General features: G+C 52.5%; 1 protein-coding gene across 3 annotated transcripts in view; it reads left to right on the top strand.

The window, feature by feature from the left end:
• The first annotated feature begins 8,436 nt into the window (after positions 1-8,436).
• LRFN5 (leucine rich repeat and fibronectin type III domain containing 5) overlaps positions 8,437-24,340 on the top strand; it is a 54,820-nt gene continuing 38,916 nt past the window's right edge. The window contains exon 1 of one of the 3 annotated variants that reach the window (XM_057403859.1): positions 8,437-8,668. The gene's annotated coding sequence lies outside the window, so the exon portion shown is untranslated. Of the gene's footprint in view, positions 8,669-8,847; positions 9,057-24,340 lie in introns of those variants that run through there. The other 2 variants (XM_057403858.1, XM_057403860.1) reach the window with 2 other exon arrangements.

Here is a 24,340-nt window from a genome sequence, read left to right as displayed (position 1 = left end):
GTATTTCTCAATGAGCTTATAAAATAAAGCTTAATTTATAGAGTACATTGTCATGGTAAGTTTGAGAGATCCAAATGAACCGTCACACACCTCTGTCAGATCTCCTTGCCAGCTAGCAGCTGTAACAAAGCATGCCTTTGCCTGTGCTGGGCAGAAGCTAGAAAGGCCAAAGTAGAGATGTGCTCTACAGTAGATGCAATGGGGTAAGGCCTGCAGTTGCTTGTCTTCTGTCTCATGATGCAGAGAGCTGTGCAGAACAGAGATGATGTATGGGTCTGGTGTGCCTGGAGAGGTGCTGCAGAGAGGCAGTGGATGCAAGAAGGAAAGGAGGGTGGGCACCAAGGAGCAAGACAGTGACTTTTCACACCTCAACTTCTGGAAAGAGTTAAATCCACATCTGAATCAGGACCTTGAATCCAGTTTGTGTTACAAACATAAAGAAGACCCAGCTGGTGAATGTCACAAGTGAAACTTGGCGGCACGGTGGTGGCAGGATAAACCACACGCGAAGGACACGAGTGCTCTCCACAGACTGCCCCACAGCAGTTGTTTATAGGGAGATGGGTCTGAAAGGCTGTTGCACTGTACTTGCTGCTCTGGCCACCCAGAGGAGTAAGTCCTAGACTGGAAACACTGTGTGATAGTTAAACCTAGTAATTCAATAGTGCTTGGAAATTGCTTAGTCTCTTCCTTAGTAGGTTTATCTCACAGCTCTTCCTTCTTCCTTTTTATTCAGAATTTGTTCAAATATTTTCCTTCAGAAGATTTAATATCTCAAAGTGCAAATATCCAAACCCTGTATCATTTTGCAATTTCATACTCCATGGTTCTTTCATATGCATATCACTCATTTGCTATCCCTTTGAAGAATACAGCTTGAGTAATGGAAGTGAAAGAAAACGCATTCATTGCTGATTTTAATTGAACAAGCTCAGAAGCTGTGGGGATACATGCCAGACTGCAGCTTACTCTCTTTTGAAGAGTCATTACTAGACTTCTTTTGCCTGTGTGTCTCTGTAATTTTTCCAATTAGCCACTTCCCAAAGATATCAGTTATCTTATTATTTTTCCAGTTCTGCTTGTTTGGGATGCTTATGCCTAGTAATCATTAAATTTGCTTTCTCTTCCTGTTCCAATGGAATATTGCATTCCTTGTCTGGGGAGGAAAACATCAGTCTGCAGCGACAATTGACTCATTTTTGGTGTAGCTTTTTTGTTTCAGTGTGTTTTTGCAGCACTGAGCTGCCAGTGGAAGATTTAAACTGTGACTGTAAAGACTGTAAATTAAAGACTGCAAACACTGTAATGATTTTTCCTTTTTTTTTTTGTCTTGTGTGCATAAATCGGGTCTCTGGTAGTTCTTCTTTCTCACGTACCAGTCAGCTGAACACAAGTCCTTGATATAAGAGAGCTTCAATATAAGAGAGATGGGACATGCAGAAGAAGGAAGTGAAAATGGCTTGAACTATTGCATACACTTTTTCATGCAAGATTTGGCTTAAGGAAAACATTTAATTCAGCAACAGGTAGAAGAGCAGTTTTCCAGTCTATTATGGAAATGGGCCCTTCATGTGGCTCTTACAGAGCAGCAAGCATGCGAAGGGAATTTGAGCAGACTGGTGATGTTCATTTTGCTATTTTCTACTGAGAAGTCACCTCAACAAAAAAGCAATACGGAGCAGAAGGAGGAAATGTGGATAAGAAAGAATTTTTAAAAGACCAAAACTCAAAACCCCAACATGATGAGAGTTCAAGTGTTAAGGGAGCACATTATTAAATTATCAAGGGCACATCTAAATACTACCAGAAGAAGAGAGGAGGAGACAGGAAATGGTGTACATCTTTTGCTCAGTTGCTCCATTCTGTTAAATTGCCAAGGAAGAGGATGCCAAGCCCTGATGAGGCAGAACAGGGCACCTGCACTATCTGCCAGGTGAGCCCATTCCATTCGCGTGGCACCCAACACTTCAGTCTGCTTAATTCATAGAATAATAGTTTGGGTTGGAAAAGGCCTTTCATATCATCCAGTCCAACTGTTTACCCAGCACTGCCAAGCCCACTGCTGCACCACATCCCTAAAAGCAACAGAAGTCTACTCAACTGATGGTATGTGGGCTTGAACAATGCTAACTTGGATCAAAAGCATGTCAAGTGGTGTTCTGCCATTTCTCCATCATCCCACCTATCCTTCTGCATCTGTCTTAGCTTGAAAAAATTGGCAGGCTTCACTATGCCAGGCAAGGCGAGGCAATCCTGCCACTGGCAGACAGTGGCGTGAGGTCCAACATCACAAAGGAGCCTGGTGGGCTCCTTGCTATGCACCGATGGGAAACCCTATTCAAAAATGGGTGATGGGAATTCCTCATTCAGCAATGGGCAATTGCTGCTGCTGGATCTAGTGGGTTTAATCTCCAAGGAAGAAATTTAGAGCCATTTTTTCCCCCAAACTGCCCATCAGACAGCAGGATTGCACTACAGCACAGAGTCTTTTCCTGGGGGTACTGGTTTGCTCATGCAGTGAGCTGAGCTGAGAAAGTAGAAGGCACTCCTATGTCAAGGAAAGGACTTTGTGAAGGTTGTGTTGGTTCGCTCAAGAATACAAGTACTTGTATGTCTGTTTACAGCTGGAAACATTGGGTTACCCGTGGTGTCAGCAACCCCTTCCTTTTCATTTAACCTCCACACTGGCTCCAACACCCATGCTGGCACTACCCTTGGGCTACAGTTGGCACTTCCCTACTGCTTTAGTCCCTGCCTGCCCTGGGAATACTTGTCCCACTGCCCGGAGCTGACAATAAGACCTAGCAGAAGAGAACAATCTTTTGCAGGTAACAAGTTTTTTGGGGGACTAAGGTATAATTTTTAAATTATGGCTGGGTGAGTTCTCTGTTTTTTATTCACTGCTGTGCAATAAATCTCTTTTTTCCCATTTCCCATCCAGGGTCTTCACCTGCTGTGTTTCCTTCCACACTGATACAAGCTGTGCCTCAGATGACCTTGGGTCCCAGACATGAAGCAGCCTCTCAGCCACAGGGCTTGACTTGGCCAGAGAGCCACGGGGGTGAGCAAAGCTATCACACGGAGTGTAAAGCTCTCTGAAGGCGTATATGGCATGTCAGCCAGATGCTCCCCCACATCCTGAGCTTGTGTGCTGGTGCAGAGGGTGGCAGAACCCTGCCCATAAGGTTTGGGGCAGTGGGGAAAGGCTCTTAGGCAGCACAGCAAACTTTTCTTAGTTGTGCCTTAAGGTCTTTCCCAGACAAAAACTTGCTCATACAATGCAAAATGTTGCATGTGCTACCTCACTACTGGACATCCAGCATTAATCCGTGCTACTCCCTAGCTCATATTTATGATTAAAAAGTACTCATATCAACTACTTTTTTGAAAGCAACAAACCAATTGGTAGAAATCCTCATGCAGTCGATCCGGAGATTTTTTTTTTTTTAAATCCAAAGTATAGGAGTGCATGATTTTACTCCTCAAAAGGCAAAACTGTTAAAAAAATCAAGGAAACAGTGCAATTACTGTAATAATGAATTTAAATTTAAGTTGAACTGGGATTTTTTTAAACAGATTTAAAAATGTAAAAAAAGATGCACTTCAGCTATGAAGTATTTCTTGGTTTGGTTTCAATGAATGAACTGAGTCTGTATGAGCACAAGCACCCTCTCCCCATGGTGGTTTTGGTACAAGGTCTGATTCACTAGCAGCGAGCCTGCAGGACGGGTAGAGCAGGGCTGCCGGGAAGTGAATTGAGTTGCGCTGATGCTTTTCCACCGCCAGCGTACCCTGGACAGAAATACAACGGCAGTTCACCTGGAATAAAAACAGAACTAGGGAGGAGGAAGGGGCCTCTCTAAAACCTGTTTGCCTCGGCCAGGTTTACACACCGCGTGCCATGTGCCTCGCTGGTTTGTGAGGGCTGTAACCGGGTGCACCAGGACTCCGGAAAGCATCGGCGCTTGCGGCAGCTTCACCTGCAGACTGGCTACAAGGAGACGTAATGCCTAGAAACTAGCAGGAATGGTCTCTGCCATTTTTTGTACAATGCAACAGCTCCCCCATCTTACAGACGAAAGAACTTAAAATGGAAAAACATCCCCAGAAAGCGAGCACCAGGGCAACTCCACACGCTCCACCGCTTCTGCGGGATGGAGAGGCTGGTGCTGCGCTAGTGCCGGCAGCGTTTCCTGTTTCCCAGGTGCTCTGGAGAGGGGGATCCTCTCCACACAGCGCGGCACTTGACATTTCAGTGATTAAGGCATTGAATTTCCGTCTTGTAAGGATGAGTAAACATCGCAATTTCCAAATACTTTTTGATGCGGTACAACAGTCTGTCTCAAAGAGGAACATTTATCACCTCTCGCCTCAGAGTTTTAGCATGGCTGCTACAACCTGCAGCCACTCGTACTGTGCTGAGCACTACGCTGCACTGCTGTCAGCTTCCTTTAGGGTGTACACGCAGCACGCTGAACCAGTGTTCGGCACTGCTTAGAGAGAGACGTCTGTGTAAAGCACTTCGCTTCTGCCAAGAAGGAGAAAAATTGACTGCTACTGCTAAACCCAGGACAGGAGTGATGCATGCCTAAAGTCACACCTTCAGCCTCCTGCATAGACATCCCCACCTCAGGGGAGAGAGAGTTCTCCTTTCTCACCCCAATGACAGTGTTTGGTTTGGTTTGCCCGGTAGTTTGGTGATGAATCCTGAGGGTGCTGCCTGCATCAGCTGCAGCTCAAAGGATGGCTCTGGTTTATGAGGTGGGGCCCTGGAGGAGATGGGGGGACAAGCACCCTGCTGTGACCACCACAGAGGGCAGGCAGTGGGTTTGGAAGGTGTGGGGAGCCAACTCAGCAAGCGCAGCGCCCCACAAGCCGGATGCAACGAGGTGGCACTATGCCCAGCCTGAGGTCCCTCCTTTGTGCCATAAGGATTGGAAAGAGTGCATAAAAGCAGCTTTATGTATTATTTGTACAAAGCACTTTCATCAAGAAGCTCTCATTTCAGCCAAAAGAAAAGGAATGATGAAATCATTTTAACACCTATGAGGGAAGAGAGATTTTAGGTTAAGGCATTACTGGCTCTACCAGGAAAAAGCCATTAATGCTATGCTTGGAGGCTAGAGGAAGTCAAAACTCACAGGAAGTGCTTGTTAAGATAGGGAATGGGTAGGGTGGCTCAGCCCTTGTCCCAGTGGAAGCAAGGGGTCCCCAAGGCAGGGCAAGTCCTGAGCAGAGCTACACTGGAGCTCAGCTGTGTAATACTGAGCATCCTCAGCCCTGGGGACCATGGAGGCCAATCTCATATGCGGGGGTATGCTGCCAGGCATGCAGGGACTCCCCCAAGACACAAACCTGCCCCTTAGGACACTGAGGTCCTTCCTGAAACAGCCCATCCCTCGCATTGAAGTAGTGTTCAGGCACGGGCACCCCTGTGGCATCACCCCAGATGGCTGCGAGCACCACAGGGAAAGAACCCAGCAGAGGGGCATAAGAGGGAGGTCTCAGGGTAAGATCTGCAACAGCCCAAGTATCACACATTGTCACTTAGGTCTGGGTCCAGGATTCACTTTGATTTCCATACTCAGACATATCAAACACAGTGTTGACTGCTCCCGTTTGAAAGTTGCTGGGGTTTCACTCTACTTCTAACAAGCCATGGGGCTATCCTTGGCCGTGGGCAAGTGCCCAGTTACAGCAGAACAAAGAGCTTCCACGACAGGAGCACCACCCATTGAGCACCTGAAAGCAAGTCACCACATAACCATGGGTCCATTCTCATCACCATCGCTGTGCTCTCAGGAAGGGACACACAATATCCTGCAGCGGCAGTGTCTTGCTTTCTGAAGCAGATCACAGCCAAGAGCATCCTTTGGGCTTCCCTTTTAAACACAGACCCCAGCATCTGCAGTGCTACTGCCATGGAACAGCACCCACAAGGCAGCCTGATAAAGAAGCCAAGGGAGTGGGCAATGGCTGGAAGAGTTGTGGCGAGTGCATCAAATCACCACAGACACATCCAGTGACCTGGCAGACTGGCTATCCATCCAACCCACCTGGATGTGAACCTCGCCAGCACATTCCCAATTCCCCATGCTCTCAGAGACTCCAGGAAGGAACAGTTTTTCCACTGGATATGTTAAGGCAGTGGTGCCAATTCAGTCTCACGCTCAATGCAGATTTCAGGCTGGCAAGGAAGCTGCAGCAGCCCTTGCTCAGACCACTGAGGCCAGAGTGCAAGCATGTCACTAAAGCTGTCAGCAAGGATGTGGTCTGGACTGTGCTGTAATGGTACCACGTCAGAGTGGTCCTGAACCAGTCCTCATGGTGTGTGGTGCTCAGCACAAGCACAAGCTTATACCGAGTTCCCACTGGGCTTTTTCATCTTCTTTTTGCCAGGGAAGCCGTACCCAGATGCTCGCTTCCTTTCCCAGTGCCAGCTGCACGGGTGGTACCACCATCATGCCAGCTATTCTGCTCCTGGGGCAGAAGAGAACTGACAGCAGCAATGGCTCCAACATGAAGCCCAAGAAGACCGCCATCAGCCAAGATAACAGATGTTACACCACAGAGCATCTTCCCTCTCTGCTCTCTCCAGAGCAGATCACACTGTGAAAGCTGAATCAGGGCTGAGCACAAGACTGTCTCCAGCTCCAAAGGACAACTGTGCTAGAACTGTCAGGGAGTGTACCTGCAGAGCCAACCTTGGCAAAATCCACTTTCTGACAGCAGTTTTCCCTCAAGGGAGTAGAAGATCTGAACTCATTCTCTCCCACCAGCACTTGAGCCTCTCTGCCTCTATACAACCTCAACCAGCTCCATGAAATAGCACCTGGGACTTGGAGGTAAATACCAACCTCTGAGAGCCAGCCCAGCTGCCAGCCCTGGTCAGCTTCAGAGGCTGCCAGAAGGGCAGAGGCTGACTGCTGCTGTGGGAGGTGCGTTCCTCCCTAGACTAGGGTCACACGCTGCTGTGGAGACCACAGAAACAAACTCCCTTTCCACTTCAGAGTTTGCAAGAAGAGTTTTCTCAGGCTGCATGGGCAGACCTGAGCCTGGGAGTACTGCTGCGTTCCCCTTCCTCACCCACACCGCATGCTGCATCGAAGGCATGAAAGTCTTTTGCGCTGTGTCAGCAGGGAGACGTGGGTTACTGTTACTGAACCCTTCCTCTTCTGGGACGGGGCTCTCCCTCTGTTCAACCCCAGCAAAATGCCAATGTGTCCCAGCAGCACTGCTTCCGTTGCTTCTGAGCACATCAAGCAGTCAATGAGTTCTCCACTGCTCCGTGCAGCTGTGACTGCCCTGTGTGCTGGCCATGTGCAGACAGCATCCTGAGTGCCTAGGCTGGACGAGCCAAAAAGAGCCGGGCAGCCACGAAAGAGCAGGCAGGGTCCCAGCAGGAGGGTGAGGAGTTGGGCCTGTTGCCCAGTGGGCACAGGGTTCCCTGCCCATGCTTCCCTCCAATTTCAGGGTCACAGCAGCCGATGAGGTTCATTAGCTCCTCTTAAAGGCTTCACTGGCAGCTCTCATTGCTCTGCTTCGGGTCCTGCAACATCACCGACATTTTCTCACAAAAGAGCATCAGAGAAAGGTGTCAGTATTTCGTAGCGTGAAATGCACTCTTCTCCCCGTTAGAGCCCCGGAGACGGATAGCGATCTCTAAACCCCTAAAAGCTCTCAAATTTATTGACCCCAAACCTAACCCAGCCTTTCCTTTTCCTGCCAGGTTCATCCCCTCCTACAAGTCAGGTATCGCAGCCCGCGGCCTCACACCGGCGCTCCGCGGTCGGGCCGGGCCGGGCACAGGCAGGGGCAGGCTGTCGCCGGCCTCCCGGAGGGTGCGCAGGAGCCGATCCACCATGCAGGTCAGAAGTGTCGTCTCTCACCCTCGCGTCTCCGCTTCAGCGCCGCGGGCTAATGCTGCCAGTGCGTTTCCCGGAGAAATGACCAGGTCAAAACCGGGCGCACTTCCCCTCGGGCCCGCAACCGCCTCCCTGCCCCGGGGACTCCCGCGAAGGGGCTGTCCCAGCCGCGCTCGGTCCCCGCCACCGCAGCTGGTGTGTGGCGGAGCAGGCGTGACCGTGTCCGTGCCGGTACCCGCTGCCCGGTCGCTGCGAGGCGGGAGGCGGCCGGCGGCACGTCTGCGCGGCGGCCGGGCGGCTGCGGCTCATCCGTGCGTACGGCGGGGCGGGGAGGCGCCCGGTTCCTCCAGCCCGCCCCGGCGCGGCGCGGGGGAGGCGGTGGCTGCCTCCATGCTGCAGCGAGCGGCGCGGCTGCCCGGGGCCGGGCGGCGGGCAGAGGCACGGAGGATGGGCGCAGCAGCCGCGGCGGAGGGGCGAGCCGCGGGCGCCGAGCACCCCGCCCTGCCCCGTCGCAGCGCCCGGCGCCGCGGCTGCTCCGCCTGAGCGCGCCCGGAGCGGAGCGGCGCGGAGCCCGCATGGCCCTGCCGCCGGCCGCCCCTGCGGGCTGCGCGGCCGCTCCGCTGTAGCAACCCCTTCGGGAAGGTGCCGGCCCGGCGGCGGGGCTGGCCGCGGCCGCGCTCCTCGCCACCCCGGCCCCGTCCGTCTGTCCGGCCGCCAGTCCCTCCGTCCGTCCAGCGGCAGCGCCCAGGATTACGCAGCTGGGCGCGGAGCGGCAGCGCTTGGCGAGGATCAACCTGGCGCAGGTACACGGCAAGGTCACCGGCCGGCGGGCGCGGAGCGGGGCTGCCCGCGGCGGGGCTATGCGAGCGGGCTCGGCGGGCTGCGCCGCTGCGTGCCCCGCGCCGTCCCCCCGCCTCCCGCCCGCCGCCCGTGCGTGTGTGCATGTGCGCTGCCCGCCGCCGCCCGCCGCCGGAGCCGCGCCGCCGCGCCGCATGGGGCCGTCCGCGCGGGCTGCCCTGACCGCCCCGGCCGCGGGCCGCCGCGAAGCCGCTCTAGGATGCGGCTGGTGAGCGCCGGCACAGGGCGGAGAGGCGGCCGGCCTGCCTGCCGCCAGACCCCGGAGCCCGCCGGAGCCCGGCCGCACCTGCAGGGGAAGCACTCCGGACGCCGTCCTTCCCCGGGAGGCGCCAGGTAATCGCGGCGGGCGGCCGTACCGGCTCCATCTGCATTGCAGCCCGCGGTGCTTATTCACGGGGGACGGGGAGCGGGGAGGCCGGGGGGGGGGGGGCGCAGCGGCGGTGTCCCGCGCCGGGCAAGGCGAGCCCCGCAGCACGGCGGGCGGCACCGGGACGGAGCTGGGGAGGATGATTGTGGCGGCGGGACGCTCCTCCCGGGAGGGCGGTGGCCGAGGGGCGCGGAGCGGCGCGGAGGCTGTGCGGCGGGGCGGGCGCCCCGCGGACGGGCCGCGCTGCCGCCGCTGCCCGCGGGACGGCGCCGGCGGCCGAGGCTGCTGCGGGGCCGCCTGTGCCTCGCGGCCGCCGCCCGCTCCGCGCCACTGCGCGCTGCTGCCGCCGCCCGGGGAGAGCCGGTGCAGCCGCGGGCGCGCAGCCTCCGCCCGCGCGGTGCCGCGGGAGGGCTGCGGCGGGGAGAGGCGCGGCGGTCGCTGCCCGTGCCCGGGCGGAGGATCCGCGGGGCTGCCGCCGTGCGCGGAGCCACCCTTGGGCGCTGCCGCCAGCGCCGAGGTAGCGGGAGGCTGGGCGCCTCCGGCCGCGGGGAGTGCAGATACCCCCGGTGGGGAGCGGGAGGCCCGCGGATCCCCGCCGTCCTCCTCGCAGCGGTCGCTGTCCTCCCGAGGGCCGCCCGGTCCTGCAGTCCTCACCCCGCACACACCTCTGCCGTTGCTGCTCTGTCCTGAGGGCTGCCGCTGGTCCCCAGCATCGCGGGATAGGTGCGTGCTGTTTCCCTTCCCCTCGCCTCCATCCTCCGTGTAGCTAACAATTCTCATATGCAGGAAAGCAAATGTAGGACAAGATAAACCTTTTCATTCCTGCCGGAAGGTTCCTGTTAGAGGAGATGGCAGAGCATTTGTAGAGCCAGCAGAAACCTCGCAGCCATGTTGATGTCAGGAGCATACAAAGGTCCTGGTTCTTGGAGCAGATGGGGCCGAGCAGAAGCTGGTGGAAGGGAGTGTGTGTGGGCACAGGCCTGGTTCAGGGCCATCACACCTTGGAAGACATGGCATGGCAAGGCTGGAAGCACTTATGAAAGCCCCTTCTAATGCTGTTGCCTGCCAGCACAGGCAGGGAGGCACAGGGTCTGCAGCCCTGGGATCTGCCATCAGTGTTTACCTGAGCACTGCCCTTTCTGTCTGTGGCACTGAGCAGCAGTGTTCCCCCTCCTGCACCTTTGCCTTCTCCCTCTCACCTGGTCCATCATGCCTCTGGGGCAGGGACTGTTTCTCATGGTGGTGTGTGCCTAGAGCAGAAGGATGTTGTAGTTTCAGTTGTGGATATGAACCTCACCAGTCCCCCAGCTGGGAGGGGAAGCTGGTTGCCCCCAGCTAAGCCCAACCCTTTACAGCCTCCAGCTGACCCTCATGGAACGGGGTGGGCCAGGGGTCCCTGTGCCTGGTCATTGTGCTGTGATAGCAGTCTCCCACCCTTCCCACCCATGCTTACATTTTCTTGTTTCCAAATCAATGTGGTGTCAGTTCTTCTGAGCATCCTTGGTTGAGTGCTGGCATGTGTAGGCCAGCTTGGGTCAGTGCAGTCAGACAACAAACTGGTGTGATGAGATGGATCCATCCCAGGTCTTTAGGGTTTTCTTGGTTACCACTGCATGTCTACGGGTCATGCATGGAAGGGCCCTGGCCAGCTTTGGCAGCACCAGTCCTGGCCATGGATGTGTCCAGGTGTGGAGATGCCCAAATGGACTGCGTGTACTGGGACCGGTACCACCGCAGTATGGTGGAGCCATGTCCAGCACACTTGAGCTGTTCTGGCCCTGAGTACTCGGGGCTGTGTGATCCTTGTGCTGCCTCAGGGATGCTGGCTGAACTCCCCACATGATGTGGGCTATGTGCAGGCTCTGCCTTGGTGTTAGCTTTAGGCTCTATGATGCTGCTGTGGTCTGTCCTAGCAGATGGAAGTCTGCCACTGCTGATCCAGGAGTCAGGTTTGATTCTTCATGAAGAGCCATACCAGAGCCTGAGTGTTCTCAGTGCCCAAACACCTTCCCGATCTATGCTTCTAAATATATACTGTACTCAAGGGATTATGCATTTGTTTAAATGCATAATAAATGCGTTAAAATGAGTAAGACTCTATCAGAATGCATACCAAAGCTTGCCAGTTAGGCCTCAAGTCACAAGCCTAACTAAGAAGCTTCTCCTGGCGTTATTAGCTTGCCTGTTTTCAGAAAGAGCAATTACTCAGTTTATCATGGCAGTGCAAGTCAGTGGAAGTAAACCCTGGGTGTTTCAGGTGCCTAGTATAAGTTCAGAGCACTAGTTCACCAAAGTACATGCAGCTGCAGGAGTGGACCCCAGATTGTCCTGCTTCAGTGAGGGCGGGTGGGCCAGGTTCCCTTGTCTTGCTGGTGACCAGGAGGAGGTCTGGGCTCTAGGGTGCCACACTGCTTGGGATGATTTCCCTTGGGCTTAGCTGGAATTTTTTGTGTAGCTCTTGTTGTCTGGAGAGGCTCCTGTTTGCCGCTAAAGGTACGAACGGTGATGGGCTGCGGTCACAAGATAGGATGAGAAAGGTGAGGGGTGGCTGGTGGAGAAGCAGTGTTGGGAGAGCAGCATGGCAAGAGGGAGCCAGATCTTCCCCGGACAGACCCCCTGTGGGCTTCTACCACTGCAGCGATGGGGTGTGGGGTTTATCCCCTGAGCTGAGGAGAGGGGCAAAGGCAGGTTTGCTGGGAGGGACAGGCAAGGGGGGGAGCGTCTTGGAAGGATATAGCACCCCAGGTTGCCTGGAAGGCTTGTCAACTGCTGGGGCATGTGGAGATGTTTGAGATGCCAGAGAGCTAATGGCTTTCCATTGCTGATCAATATTGCCTATGCTTTCAGATGTGGTAACAGGTTCAGTTTTAAAGAGCAATCTTTCGAATATTCTCTGAGCAAGCAATGAGGCCAGAAAATCGTTCTAATAGCTTTGTTATTAGTGGGCCTGCAGAACTTGAGCCAAACAGAAAGGGCTTAGGCTTGTCTAAGTGCTATTGAAGCATTTTGGGCCAGGCATATTCCATGCATTAGGAAAGATTTGTACTCCTTTGACCAGACTTCGCTGAGTGTTGTCTATTTATACACGTCTAAATATATCCTCTGCAGTCTTCAGACTTTTCTAGCTAGTAGTAAAATTACAGTTCGATATCATGCTATTAAAATGTGCTTGCTGACACTATTTGATGAGTTTTACGCTAAGAGGTGTGTGTGTCAAATAAAAACTATTCTTGAGGTAATTGCCTAAAATATAAAAGTATGTTATCGATGTAGAGGGATAGCAGAAGGAAATGTGGTTGGACAGAGACAATACTGGAGACATGCTCAAGCCTGGAAAGCCAAATCCAAACCGATGTACTGTTGCTTAAGAGTGAACCATTCTTTCTAGAAATACGTATCAAATAATCATGCACTTTGCAACAAAACAGAAACATTTGCTTCTCATTACTCAGATATGCCTTCTGGTACCCCGAAGTCTGAGGCATCGTTTTGAAAACAAAATGACAGATCTTGAAGGAGTAACTTCTCATTTGCTAGGGCATGTGGCAGGTAGGGGACCCATGGGTGCCCCTGCTGCATGGTCCCATCCCATTGGAGCTCTGATGGAAACAGGGAGGAGTTCAGAGGGAAGGAAGAGGGATCCTCCTTTGTGGATGAGCTCAGTGGTCCGTTCCCACAGAGCTGTGGTGGCTGCAACCCAGAATCCATGGTTCCAGGCAGCCTGCAGTGTGTGGCACTCCACCACAGTGGCATGGCATGGAACTGCTGGCAGAGCTGGACGGAACATACGGTCTCAGTGTGTGCTGGGGTGGAGAGGGATGGTGATGGCTGTCCAGGTTGTGTTCTGGAAATGGTGTTAAAGACCCAGGGGTGAAAGACAGTGCCCTAATTCCAGGCTATCCCAAGTATTCCCACATATCCCTGCTGCAGATGGGAGATGGGTGAGTCTGTGTCCATGTACGCATTTCTGTGGAGCTAGTGAAAGTCTTGTCGGGCTCCTGAGGAGGGATGTGTTCCCAAGTAACAAACAGGATCGGTCATTGCATTGTGGTGATGATGGTAATGGCTGTCTGACTGGCCTGCAGCCTGTCATGAAATAATTTTTTGGTGACAGCTCCCACTGATGGTTCTTGGAGAGCTAAGAGAGGCTGCAGAGGAAGGGAGAGGGATTGGTATTCATGGGGGAGGAGATGGGGTGAGGAGAAGGTGAAGGCAGGGCTCTTGGAGGAGATCTTGGCCCAGAGCTCCTTAAGTCAGGTTGCTGCATGCCCCGGGTAACTCGAAGATGGGCGCTGTGCCTCTGGGCTAATGCTGGCCCCTTAGTCTGGGCTCCATGAAATGGTGTGGTGCCAGGAGCCATGCTCTGCCAAGGACCAGCGAGCATAGATTGACATGGCAGCTGCTTTAACTGCCAGATTGTCCCATTGTTTAGACAGTGGGTAATGTCTGAAGGCTCCTTGCCTGTGTGCCTCTGTCCTGGCTTGCCCACTGTCCCCTGCTCTGGAGAGGCTGGCTGGGGTGCATGTTGGGCGTGCTATGCCTGTAGCCTCAACTGGGCAGCAGCTCTCGTATTCCCATGGAATAAATAGCTCTACAAATAATATTTGCCCCGAGCAGGCTGAATAATGCAAAAGGTGATTCGTCAAATGGTAATTCAAGCGATAATGGGAAACCTTGGTAAATTCCTCCCTAATTGCATATCATCTGACCAGTGTAACACTGAGAGTTTGAAGCTGGTTCCTGATGCTGCAAAACCCATGTCCAACACTTTACTTTTGAGGTTGCTCTTGTAGATGAAGATTCTCACCAGGAACTCTCTCTTAGGAAAACATTTCTATGAGAACACATGATTATCTAGCTTTAAAGTGGAATATCTTGTTTTTCCCTTGAAGTTTTTGTTTAGGCTTCTCTGTCAAGATCACACTGGGCTTCTTTTGGATTGGAGACAGATAAAATGCATAAGTTTTCTTTGCCTCAGCATTGTTATGTTTCCAGATACCTGATATCCCTAGTATTCATTTCTAATTCTTCATACTACCTATCATTTGTACTTGGCCAAGGGGGACAGAGAAGCAGGAAGTCTGAGCTTGACACAGGAGCCTGTGGCAGGGAGCGCTATCAGCCATATGCTTCCTGGAGCAAAAGGGCTGACCTCCAGCTGTAATAGAGAAGACGTCAGTAAAACACAGACAAGGAAGAAAAAGCATGATAGAGAAAGTCACGCCAAGTGGAAGCTCCAGATTCTGTTTTCAGTACATTGGTGACAGCAGTGCTGGTCCCAGAATTTGGGATAGGATTCCTTTAACACTGAGAAGTAACGCAGAGATGTTCTGCTGCATGTGGGTGAGGTGTGGATTAACCTTCTCTGGGGTTTAGCCTGAGTCAAGAGTTTAGCTGTTATGTGCAGTCTCTGCCCCAGCAACGGAAGACACATGCAGGTGGCAGCACTGTCGGTGTGCTGTAGCTGCATTGTTTTTGTTTTCACCAATGCACTTTTAAAACAGTTTGTGTAAAGACTCCCTGATAGGGCTCCGTGGGAGCAGGTCTGAGTAAGGCGAGCAGGATTTGTCGCCTTGTCAGCTGTGACTCAGTGGTTCTGCCGGGTACGTGGTGTTTCACCAGAGAGCCTTCTATTCAGGACTGTGATTCAGCTCTGTGTGGAGCTGTTTTTGCTGTGCTGTGGGCAGATTTGCTGTGCACGGGGCTCCTCCTGACACATCAGTGTTGCATCACAGTTCCACTGGAGCCTGGATGCAGTGATGCTGCTCTTGTGGGTCAGGACCAGGCTCCAAGCTGCAGCTCCAGAGCAGTGACTGCTGCTTGCCTGCTGCCAGTCGAGCCTCAGCTCTGGCTGTGGCCATTTTTGGGGACAGCTTGCTGTTCTGCAGGTGTACTGGAAGGGGTCTGCAGACCAATGGCACCCTGGTCAGGAGAGCAGTGGAGCCCTGAATGCTGTGACTGAACTTGTGTGAGCTGATACAGAAAACTGATCTTCTACCAGTACAGTGTAAAGAGACGAGATGAGAAAAGTACAAGCCCCACTGCATTCTCCAGTGGTGTTAGCCAGTGCACAACAGCATGGTTGTGCTGCAGGTAGATCTGGATGGCAACCTTTGCTCATAGTGTCACTTGTGGGTCTGGCAGCACTTGGGCCCCATAGGTTACAGCTTGGATCCCAGAGATGTTTTGTTGCACATCCCAGCTCCATGCTGCACCACCACAACTTCTTTCTCTGAGTTTGAGCTCTGTGTGTGCCCTGCTTCTGGGGAAAACTATGGGAAGGCAGCTGGTTCTCATGCTGGGAAGAGCTGGGCACCAGGGCTGTGGGGTGTTCATGAAGAGTACTGAACCTCCGGCTGCTGTGATGCTGCAGAGGCTCTGCCCAGTATTATCAAGCAGTGTGTCCACACAAGGTCTTGGGATGCTCATCCCTTGGTGACCTGGCCTTAGCAGCAATGGATTGGGCCACTCTGAACACATGTGTTTTTGTCCCCAGGCAAAGGATTTCACTTAGTGACCAGTTTTGAGGGTGCAGTCTTCTTTCCAGTACTACTTGTTCCCTTGTGTGGAGTTCTCCTCTTACTGTAGTTGGGCATCACAGACGCCCCACTTGTGCTTCCCCTCTGTACATCTCCATGTTGGCAGGCAGTGAGGACCACTCCCGTTAGGGTCTAGTGCATGCTGGAAATACCCATGGGGACATGGTTAGTGCCCTACAGCATCTCTTTGGTTGTTTACGATGAGGAGGTTTTGTCCTGTTCCAGACAGAAGATATTTCAGTGCATGGTTTGGTAAAATACAAGAATGACAATAAGAAAACATAGACCTGCTCGAGTAGGCCCAGGAAGGCCCTGATGATGCTTCAAGGGCTGCAGCACCTCTCCTGAGACAGGCTGAGAGAGCTGGGCTTGTTCAACCAGGAGAAAAGAACAGCCTTACAGTACCTAAAGGGGCCAACAAGAAGGCTGGAGAGGGACTTCTCACAGGGGCATGTAGTGGCAGGACAAAGGGGAATGACTTCAAGCTGACAGAAGGGAGATTTAGTTTAGATATTTAGGAAGAAATTCTTCCCTGTGAGGATGGTGAGACACTGGCGGAGGTTGCCCAGAGAAGCTGTGGCTGCCTCATCCCTGGCAGTGTTCAAGGCCAGGCTGGCCGGGGCTTGGAGCAACCTGGTCTAGTGGAAGGTGCCCCTGCCCATGGCAGTGGGTTGGAACTGGATGATCTTAAGGTCCTTTCCAGCCCAAACCATTCTGTGATTCTACGATGTGGTGCCCAGCCTGGCAGTGTGGTGTGATGCCCTGGTGCATACCCTGAGCGGTGTGGCCTGCCCTGCTGGTGGCTGTTTGTGGTTGGTGCCTGTCAGGGTCTGCCCCATGCTGGAGCTGTGTTCACCCACCACCATGGTCCTGGTCCTGGGGTTGCAGAGAGGGGCCCGGAGGTGCCACTGACCTGGCAGACTCTGGGGTGTGGATGTCAGAGGGGGAATAGCCAGAGCCCCAAAAGCAGAGCTGGCTGCTGCTCACCTGCTTGCCCCGATCCTGGAGCGCCTCTAGGCCTGGCTGTGGGACATCGGGTTACCTCCACAGTTTCCCCCTAGCCCTTGCTGCAGATGCAGGGTCTTGGGGTGTCCCCTCTGACTTGCAGCAAAGCATTGGGCACCAGGGAAGCCCTGGGGCCAGGGAATGCCCTTGCTGAGGCTCTGTCAGCTGCACAAGCACAGGGATGGCAGTGGGTGTCACAGTGTGGGGACAGTGGAGAATATCATGGCATGGGGTTTGTCTCTCCTGCCATCCAATGCAGCAGCTCTGTTTGCTTGGCTGTAAATAGCAAGCAGAGTGTGCTCCAGCTTCTTGCTCCTTTTGGAGCAGCCTAACCTATAGACATTTTGATGTGGTGGTGGAAATGGGAGGTTACTTCCCCCAGGGCTCACATTTCATAGAATCATAGAATCGTTAGGGTTGGAAAGGACCTTAAGATCATCTAGTTCCAACCCCCCCCTGCCGTGGGCAGGGATACCTTACGATAAATTGTATCACCCAAGGCCTCATCCAACCTGGCCTTGAACACTGCCAGGGATGGAGCATTCACAACCTCCCTGGGCAACCTATTCCAGTGCCTCACCACCCTAACAGGAAAGAATTTCCTCCTTATATCTCTAAACTTCCCCTGTAGAGTAGAGGGGCAGGACCACCTCCTTCGACCTGCTGGTCCCCCTCCTTTTGATGCAGCCCAGGATATAGTTGGCGTTCTGTGCTGCAAGTGCACACTGCCAGCCCATGTTCATTTTCTCATCAACCAACACCCCCAAGTCCTTCTCCCCAGGGCTGCTCTGAATCTCTTCTCTGCCCAACCTGTAGCTGTGCTACAGGTTGTATTCATTCTGTTGTATTCATTATTGCCCATTACTGCTCCAGGTCAGAGACTCTGCTTCTAACTTACTTTAGGAAGGATTCTGCAAACAAACACCTTGTGTGGATTGAAGCAATGCCCATGTCCTTCCCTGTTCATAGAAAGAAAACATGATAAATACTGTGGGAAAAGACGCAGCAGGTCAGGATGGATAGTTGCAGCTGATTCCAGTTCCAAATGAAGATTGTATTACTTTCTAAGGGAACAAATTAGGAAAACAATTTTTAAATGAGCTTTACTACCATAGCATTGTGCAGTATATAAATGAGTAAAAGATAAACTGCTTAGGTAAATGCCTTTTGCTTGCTTGTATTGCTCAGCCACGTGACCCCGAGCAGCTCTGAACATTGCAGCCCCTTGCTCCTCGCATGCAGGCTATGTTATTGTCTTCCGCTGTTTCTCTGAAGAATACAAAGAGCTGAACTGAATAAGCTGAAGTTTTTCTAAGCACTAAAGATTCCTAGGTACTGACCAGGTGACTGTATTTAAATTGCGTCTGGAAAGTTAAAATAATAAAAATAAAAAGTGAAATTGTGGCCAGCAGGATGTGAGACTCAGAATGCCACGAAAAGGCTAGACTTATTCAACACCAGCTGAAATTGAGGCCGTATGTGAAATCGGATACCCAAATGGTTCCCCGATTGTCAGTAATGCTTCCTTGATTTATACTGAGAATGTGAAGAGAGGTGAAGGATAAAAGAGGAGAGTGAAGGGCAAGAGCATTGCAGCTGCCACATGAATTATGAGAATCACTCACACTCCAAGGGCACTATGTGTTTCTCCTGTAATGCAGACAGTCTAAACCAAACATCTCTGGAGTAGCTCACATGTCCTCCTGTGAGTGGGCAGCACCATGTTCAGCATGGCATGGTGCAGCAGGGAGGGCAGTTGATGCATGCAGGGTTCCAGCCGCAGCCACATTGTCGCATCCTCCCCTCAGCTCTGGTTTGGCTTTGGAAGTGCTGCTGAATATGAATATGTGAAGGTGGGTTTTTTACACAAAAAGCTTGATGCTGAACTGACATTTGCATGAATGGAACATCGTGGAGCAGGACACCTGAGTTCTGCTGAGTGTGGTTTCCCTCTGCCAAGGCACTGCTGCCTTTGCAAAGCATGCTTTCATGGACATAGTCTTGGTTTACATCTGCGTTATCAAGTTGTGAAACAGAAGAGGATTTCTAGGGTGAGATTATGGGTGATGAGGACCTGATGTCCCCACCATGTGTGTATGTGCGGGGAGTGAGTGGCTGCATGGTTCTGAGTTGCCAGCTGGGCTTAAACAACGACAGGCATTAGGTGGGAGTTGTGTTGGTAAGGTCTGATGGACTGAGTGCAGATGAGGGACTGGTGTGTGTCCAGGAGATTGCAGCGCTCACCTGCCCCTTGCATTTTGCCTGGAAGGGGCCCCATGTTCCTGATCTGGGATCACAGAATCACAGAATGGTTAGGGTGGAAGGGAGCTCTGGAGATCATCTGGTCCAACCCCCCTGACAAGGCAGGGCCACCTACAGCAGGTTACACAGCAGCATGTCCAGGCGGGTTTTGAATGTCTCCAGAGAGGGAGACTCCACAACCCTCTTGGACAGCCTGTTCTGCTGCTCTGCCACCCTCAGTGGAAAGAAGTTCCTCATGTTGAGGTGAAACTTCCTGTGTTTGTGGCCATTGCTCCTCATCCTGTCACTGGGCACCACTGAAAAGAGTCTGTTACCATCCTCCTAGCACCTGCCTTTGAAATATTTACATGCATTAATGAGATCCCCTCTCAGTCTTCTCTTCTCTAGACTAAACAGGCCCAGCTTCTGCAATCTCTCCTCCTCAGAAAGATGCTCCAAACCCCTGATCATCCTTGTGGCATCCATTGGACCCTTTCCAATAGCTCCTTGTCTTTATTGTACTGAGGAGCCCAGCACTGGACACAGCACTCTGGATGTGGCCTCACCAGGGTCAAGTAGAGGGGAAGGATCACCTCCCTCGACCTGCTGCCACACTTCTCCCCATGCACCCCAGGATAGTATTGGCCCTCCTGGCCGCCAGGGCACACTGCTGGCTTGTAGTCAACTTACAGTCCACCTGTACTCCCAGGTCCTTCTCAGATGATTTTCTGGATGGCATACTAAGGCACATGAAAGTCAGCAAGGTGCTTGGTGACAGCCAGCATGGCTTCACTAAGGGGAAATCCTGCCTGAGCAATTTGGTGGCCTTCTATGATGGGGCTGCAGAACTGATGGACAGGGGTAGAGCAGTTGATGTCATCTACCTGGACTTGTGTAAAGCGTTTGAGACTGTCCCACATGATATCCTTGTCTCTGAATTGGAGAGACATCAATTTGATGGATGGACCACTTGGTGGATAAAGAACTGGCTGGATGGCTGCACACAAAGAGTTGTGGTCAATGGCTCAATGTCCGGCTGGAAACAAGTAACGAGTGGTGTCCCTCAGGGATCGGTGTTGGGACCGGTCTTGTTTAACATCTTTGTTGGTGACATGAGCAGTGGGATTGAGTGCACCCTCAGCAAGTTTGCCGATGACACCAAGCTGTGTGGTTCGGTTGATACGCTGGAGGGAAGGAATGCCATCCAGAGGGACCTTGACACACTTGTGAGGTGGGCTGATGCCAACCTCATGAAGTTTAAGCATGCCAAGTGCAAGGTCCTCCACCTGGGTCGGAGCAATCCCAGGCACAGCTACAGGTTGGGCAGAGAAAAGATTCAGAGCAGCCCTGCAGAGAAGGACTTGGGGGTGTTGGTTGATGAGAGAATGAACATGGGCCGGCTTCAGTGTGTGCTTGCAGCCCAGAAAGCCAACTGTATCCTGGGCTGCATCAAAAGGAGAGTGACCAGCAGGTCGAAGGAGGTGATCCTGCCCCTCTACTCTGCTCTTGTGAGACCTCACCTGGAGTACTGTGTGCAGTTCTGGTGTCCTCAAGCATAAAAAGGACATGGAACTGTTGGAATAAGTCCAGAGGAGGGCCACGAGGATGATCAGGGGACTGGAGCACCTTCCGTATGAAGACAGGCTGAGGAAGTTGGGGCTGTGCAGCCTGGAGAAGAGAAGGCTGCGTGGAGACCTCATAGCAGCCTTCCAGTATCTGAAGGGGGCCTATAGGGATGCTGGGGAGGGACTCTTCATTAGAGACTGTAGTGATAGGACAAGGGGTAACGCGTTAAAAATTAAACAGGGGAAGTTTAGATTGGATATAAGGAGGAAATTCTTTCCTGTTAGGGTGGTGAGGCACTGGAATGGGTTGCCCAGGGAGGTTGTGAATGCTCCATCCCTGGCAGTGTTCAAGGCCAGGTTGGACGAGGCCTTGGGTGATATGATTTAGTGTAAGGAATCCCTGCCCATGGCAGGGGGGGTTGGAACTAGATGATCTTAAGGTCCTTTCCAACCCTAATTCTGTGATTCTATGATTCTATGATTCTATGAACTACTGTCTATTAGGTCAGCCCCCAACCTGTAATGGTACTTGGGGTAGTGCAGTACCCTACACTTGAACCTCAACAAGGGATGGCTCTGTGGTGTGTGCCACTGGGGGTCACACCCTGGCACACTGGGGTGGGCAGGAAGCCTGTGATGGATGGTGCCTCTGTGAGCAGGGTGCTGTGCTGGGGGCACAGCGTCAGACTCGTCTGCTCCTGCTGTGGTGGTTGCTCCGCAGGCCGCAGGAGCTGTGCTGGTGCTGGATGGTGTGGTGTGGCGCAGAGCAGAGTGCTGGCTCGGGTTGCTTCCCAGCTCAGCCCAGAGCTGAACTCCAGCATATGACACTCGTTATCTCTGCAGCTCAGAAGTACACTGCTCGGGGCATCCTGATGGATTTGTGACACTCCCCATGGGACTCTGCACTCATAAACCAATTAAAGGATTACACTGTTCTAATATGGAGAGTGTTCTTTGTTTACTAAGTAATGCAGGTATAATTCAATTAGTGACAGGCTGACCTGCTGATGTCAAGGTGTGGATGCCAGCCAGGTCAGAGTCTTGAGCTCTGCTTTCCAGCACAGTGGCTTGCTTGCGTGTGCCCTCTGAGCCAGAACAGCCAGAGCTGAGGGAAGCAGGTGCCCCTCTGGTAGCTCCCTCTGCCCAGCACAGAGTGAGGAGGAAGTCAGTTCAAGGGGGACTCGGCTAGATGCCAGCTCTGCTACACCCTCTTCCTAATGTTTGCCATTGGCTGTGCCATCTCCTAGCAGGAGCTGAGCCTGGATGGAACTTTGGCTGTTTCCCCTTTCCATGCACTCGTGCTTGCTCACTGCTGCCCCAGGGGAGGCCCTGGTGCAGAGCATGGAGGCAGCAGTAGTACCGACAGTGACCACATCTCATCCCACCACATCAGCCTGCTGCAGCCTCTGGTGCTGCCTGCTGGGGAGGTGAAACCCAGGTGCTGCCCAGCAGCTGCTCCATGCATGGGCCATGGCTGCATGGAATGGGAGCAGGGAGAGCAGGACCTGGCTTGCCTGGGCTTCCACAGCACAAGGCTTTGCTGCCATAGCTGCCCAGCATACTGCTGAGCATTTGTGAAAACAGGGGGTTTTGTTTAGGCTTTTCTTTCATGCTCCTTTATGAAGTGGTTTCAAGCTAGGCTGGGTATTTAGTGTCTAGCATGGGTAAGAGAGCACTGTTTCACCAGGCAGTGTCCAAAACTTGTTCTGTCTGTGGGCATGGTGTGTGCCCTCTGTACCCTCTCCTGGGTGACCGTGGGTGACCATGCTCCCCTCCTGTCCCCAGCTCAGGCTCTGCCGCTGGTACTGCACCGTGTTTCCAGCAGCCTGTGGCACCAAAGCAGGGGCTTGGGAACCCCTGCTCAGGTGCCTCAATGTGAATGGAGATGGAAATGGGGGCGAAAACATCTGAGTCGTGTACACAGGGGCTCTGGGCTCTGGGCTGTGTGGTTGCAGCCCAGAAGTCTGGGGAAGACAAAGGACCGCGGGTATTTTTTGTGGTGGCTGCATGGCCATGTTATGAGAAGGGAGCTCAAGGGTGTGTGTTTGTGACTTGTGGTGACATGGTATCAGAGCAATGCTGGGCACGCCTCTTCCAGCAAAGAGTGGGGAAGGATTAGAAATGTAAAAACCCCTTCACATCAGTAAGGCTGCACAGGAGTAACTCAAGAGTAGAATATAGCTGATTCACTGGATCTAGACATTATTTAAACCTTGGTAAGAAGTGATCTGCTCTCAGGCAAGATATACCATGAAACTTGGCCTGTGCAGCTCCAGCAGGTATCTGGGACCAGGTGGGTGAAAAAGCATTTTCCAGACTACCAGAACTTTCCAGAAAGATCAGTAGGTTTCACTGTCCAAAATAATGAATTCTGTTCAAAAGCATGCTCAGGTGTTCCATGCAATTCCAACAAAAGTATACTCAGTTTGCAGCACAGATCAGGCAGTGCCTCCCTCCTTACATGCTGAATTCAGATTAAGTGTGAAAAGGGGAAAATGGAGTATCTACATGCGTGTGCAAATACAGATGCGAAAGCAGCTCATGGAGCCTGGTAGTGATACAGAAGTGCCTGACAGCAGAAGAGATTATCTCTGAGGACCAAGGACTGACTTGTAAACCCTGGAATAAATTGCTCTTATTTTGTAGCACTTACTTTCTCAGTTGCACTTTGCAGGGAGTTTGCTTGTCTGCCAGTTACTGTTCATCAGAAGGAAAATCCCAAACTGCCAGTAGTCTGGCAGCTGTCTGTACAGTAAACTAGGCACTGAAGGTAAAACAAATAAGGCCTTGGCAGTAAACTGTTCCCCCTGAAAAAAAAGCAAAAGGCAGAGGATGGCGGCCCTGGGCTGGTGTGGAGGGAGTGGAGCAGAGAGGCTGGGGATGCTGCAGAGGAGCTGCTGCCCTGGCATCCCATTGCGCCCCATTCCCCTGCTGCCTTGGCCCCCCATTACTCCCCATTGACTCCTGCTGTCCACACTCCCCATTGCCCCCAAAGGCCCCCCCAGGGGAATAAAGGCATTGTTTCCATGGTGATAGTTCATGAGACACAAGATGGTAACCTCCTGCCTCTCCCTGGGGAGCACCCATTGCAGGAGAGGGTCTTACACTTTTTTGGGCGCAGGGGGAAATTGCTGGTTTTCTGTGAGGCTGTTCTGTGGTAACCATGGCAACTGGGTCTCAAAGACCAAGGGTTAATACACAGGTTTCCGAGCTTTGGTATCTGCAGAGGACAGTCCTTTGGATGCCTGTTCCCAGGAGGATGGGTGTCTGGGGGAACACAGGGTCTTTGCCACTCCCAGGGTGGCAGGCACCAGCAGCACATCTGGCTCTCCTGGGACTGATGCCTTCAGCTACACCACTTGTAATGCTTTAAACCTTCCAGCTTCTGCTTCTTTCCATGAAGCTCAAGTGTTTTCTTCCAGTCCTTCCCAAAATTAACAAGAGTGGAGGCTGTTTCCTTGGAGGGCAAAAGTGACAGCTTGGGATCCCTGAGATTAGTCACAGCCTAGCAGCTCTCCTGTGATGCTTGGTATGAGTTTATGTGTGCTGGCAGTGGTCAGCTCTCCTGACATTTTTAATTTTCCCATCCTTTGATGCAGTAGCGTATTTACCTGTGCCCTGCTGTTTCTTCTAAAACATAGATTTATAGAATCAACTAAGTTGGGAAAGACCTTCAAGATCATCAAGTCCAACCTTTACTCCAGGACTGCCAAGTCCACCACTAAACCGTGTCACTAAGGGCCTCATCTACATGGTTTTTGAACACTTACAGGGGCAGTGATTCCACTACTTCCCTGGGCAGCCTGTTCCAATGCCTGACCACCCATTCAGTGAAGAAATTTTTCCTAATGCCCAATCTAAACCTCCCCTACTGCAGCTTGAGGCCATTTCTTCTTGTCC

Source organism: Pezoporus wallicus, unplaced genomic scaffold (genome assembly GCF_028554395.1).
Source record: "Pezoporus wallicus isolate ANWC-B61680 ecotype Strahan unplaced genomic scaffold, APGP_CSIRO_Pwel_v1 contig_7227, whole genome shotgun sequence".
NCBI lineage: Eukaryota > Metazoa > Chordata > Aves > Psittaciformes > Psittacidae > Pezoporus > Pezoporus wallicus.
This window is presented reverse-complemented; position numbering and strand designations above follow the sequence as displayed.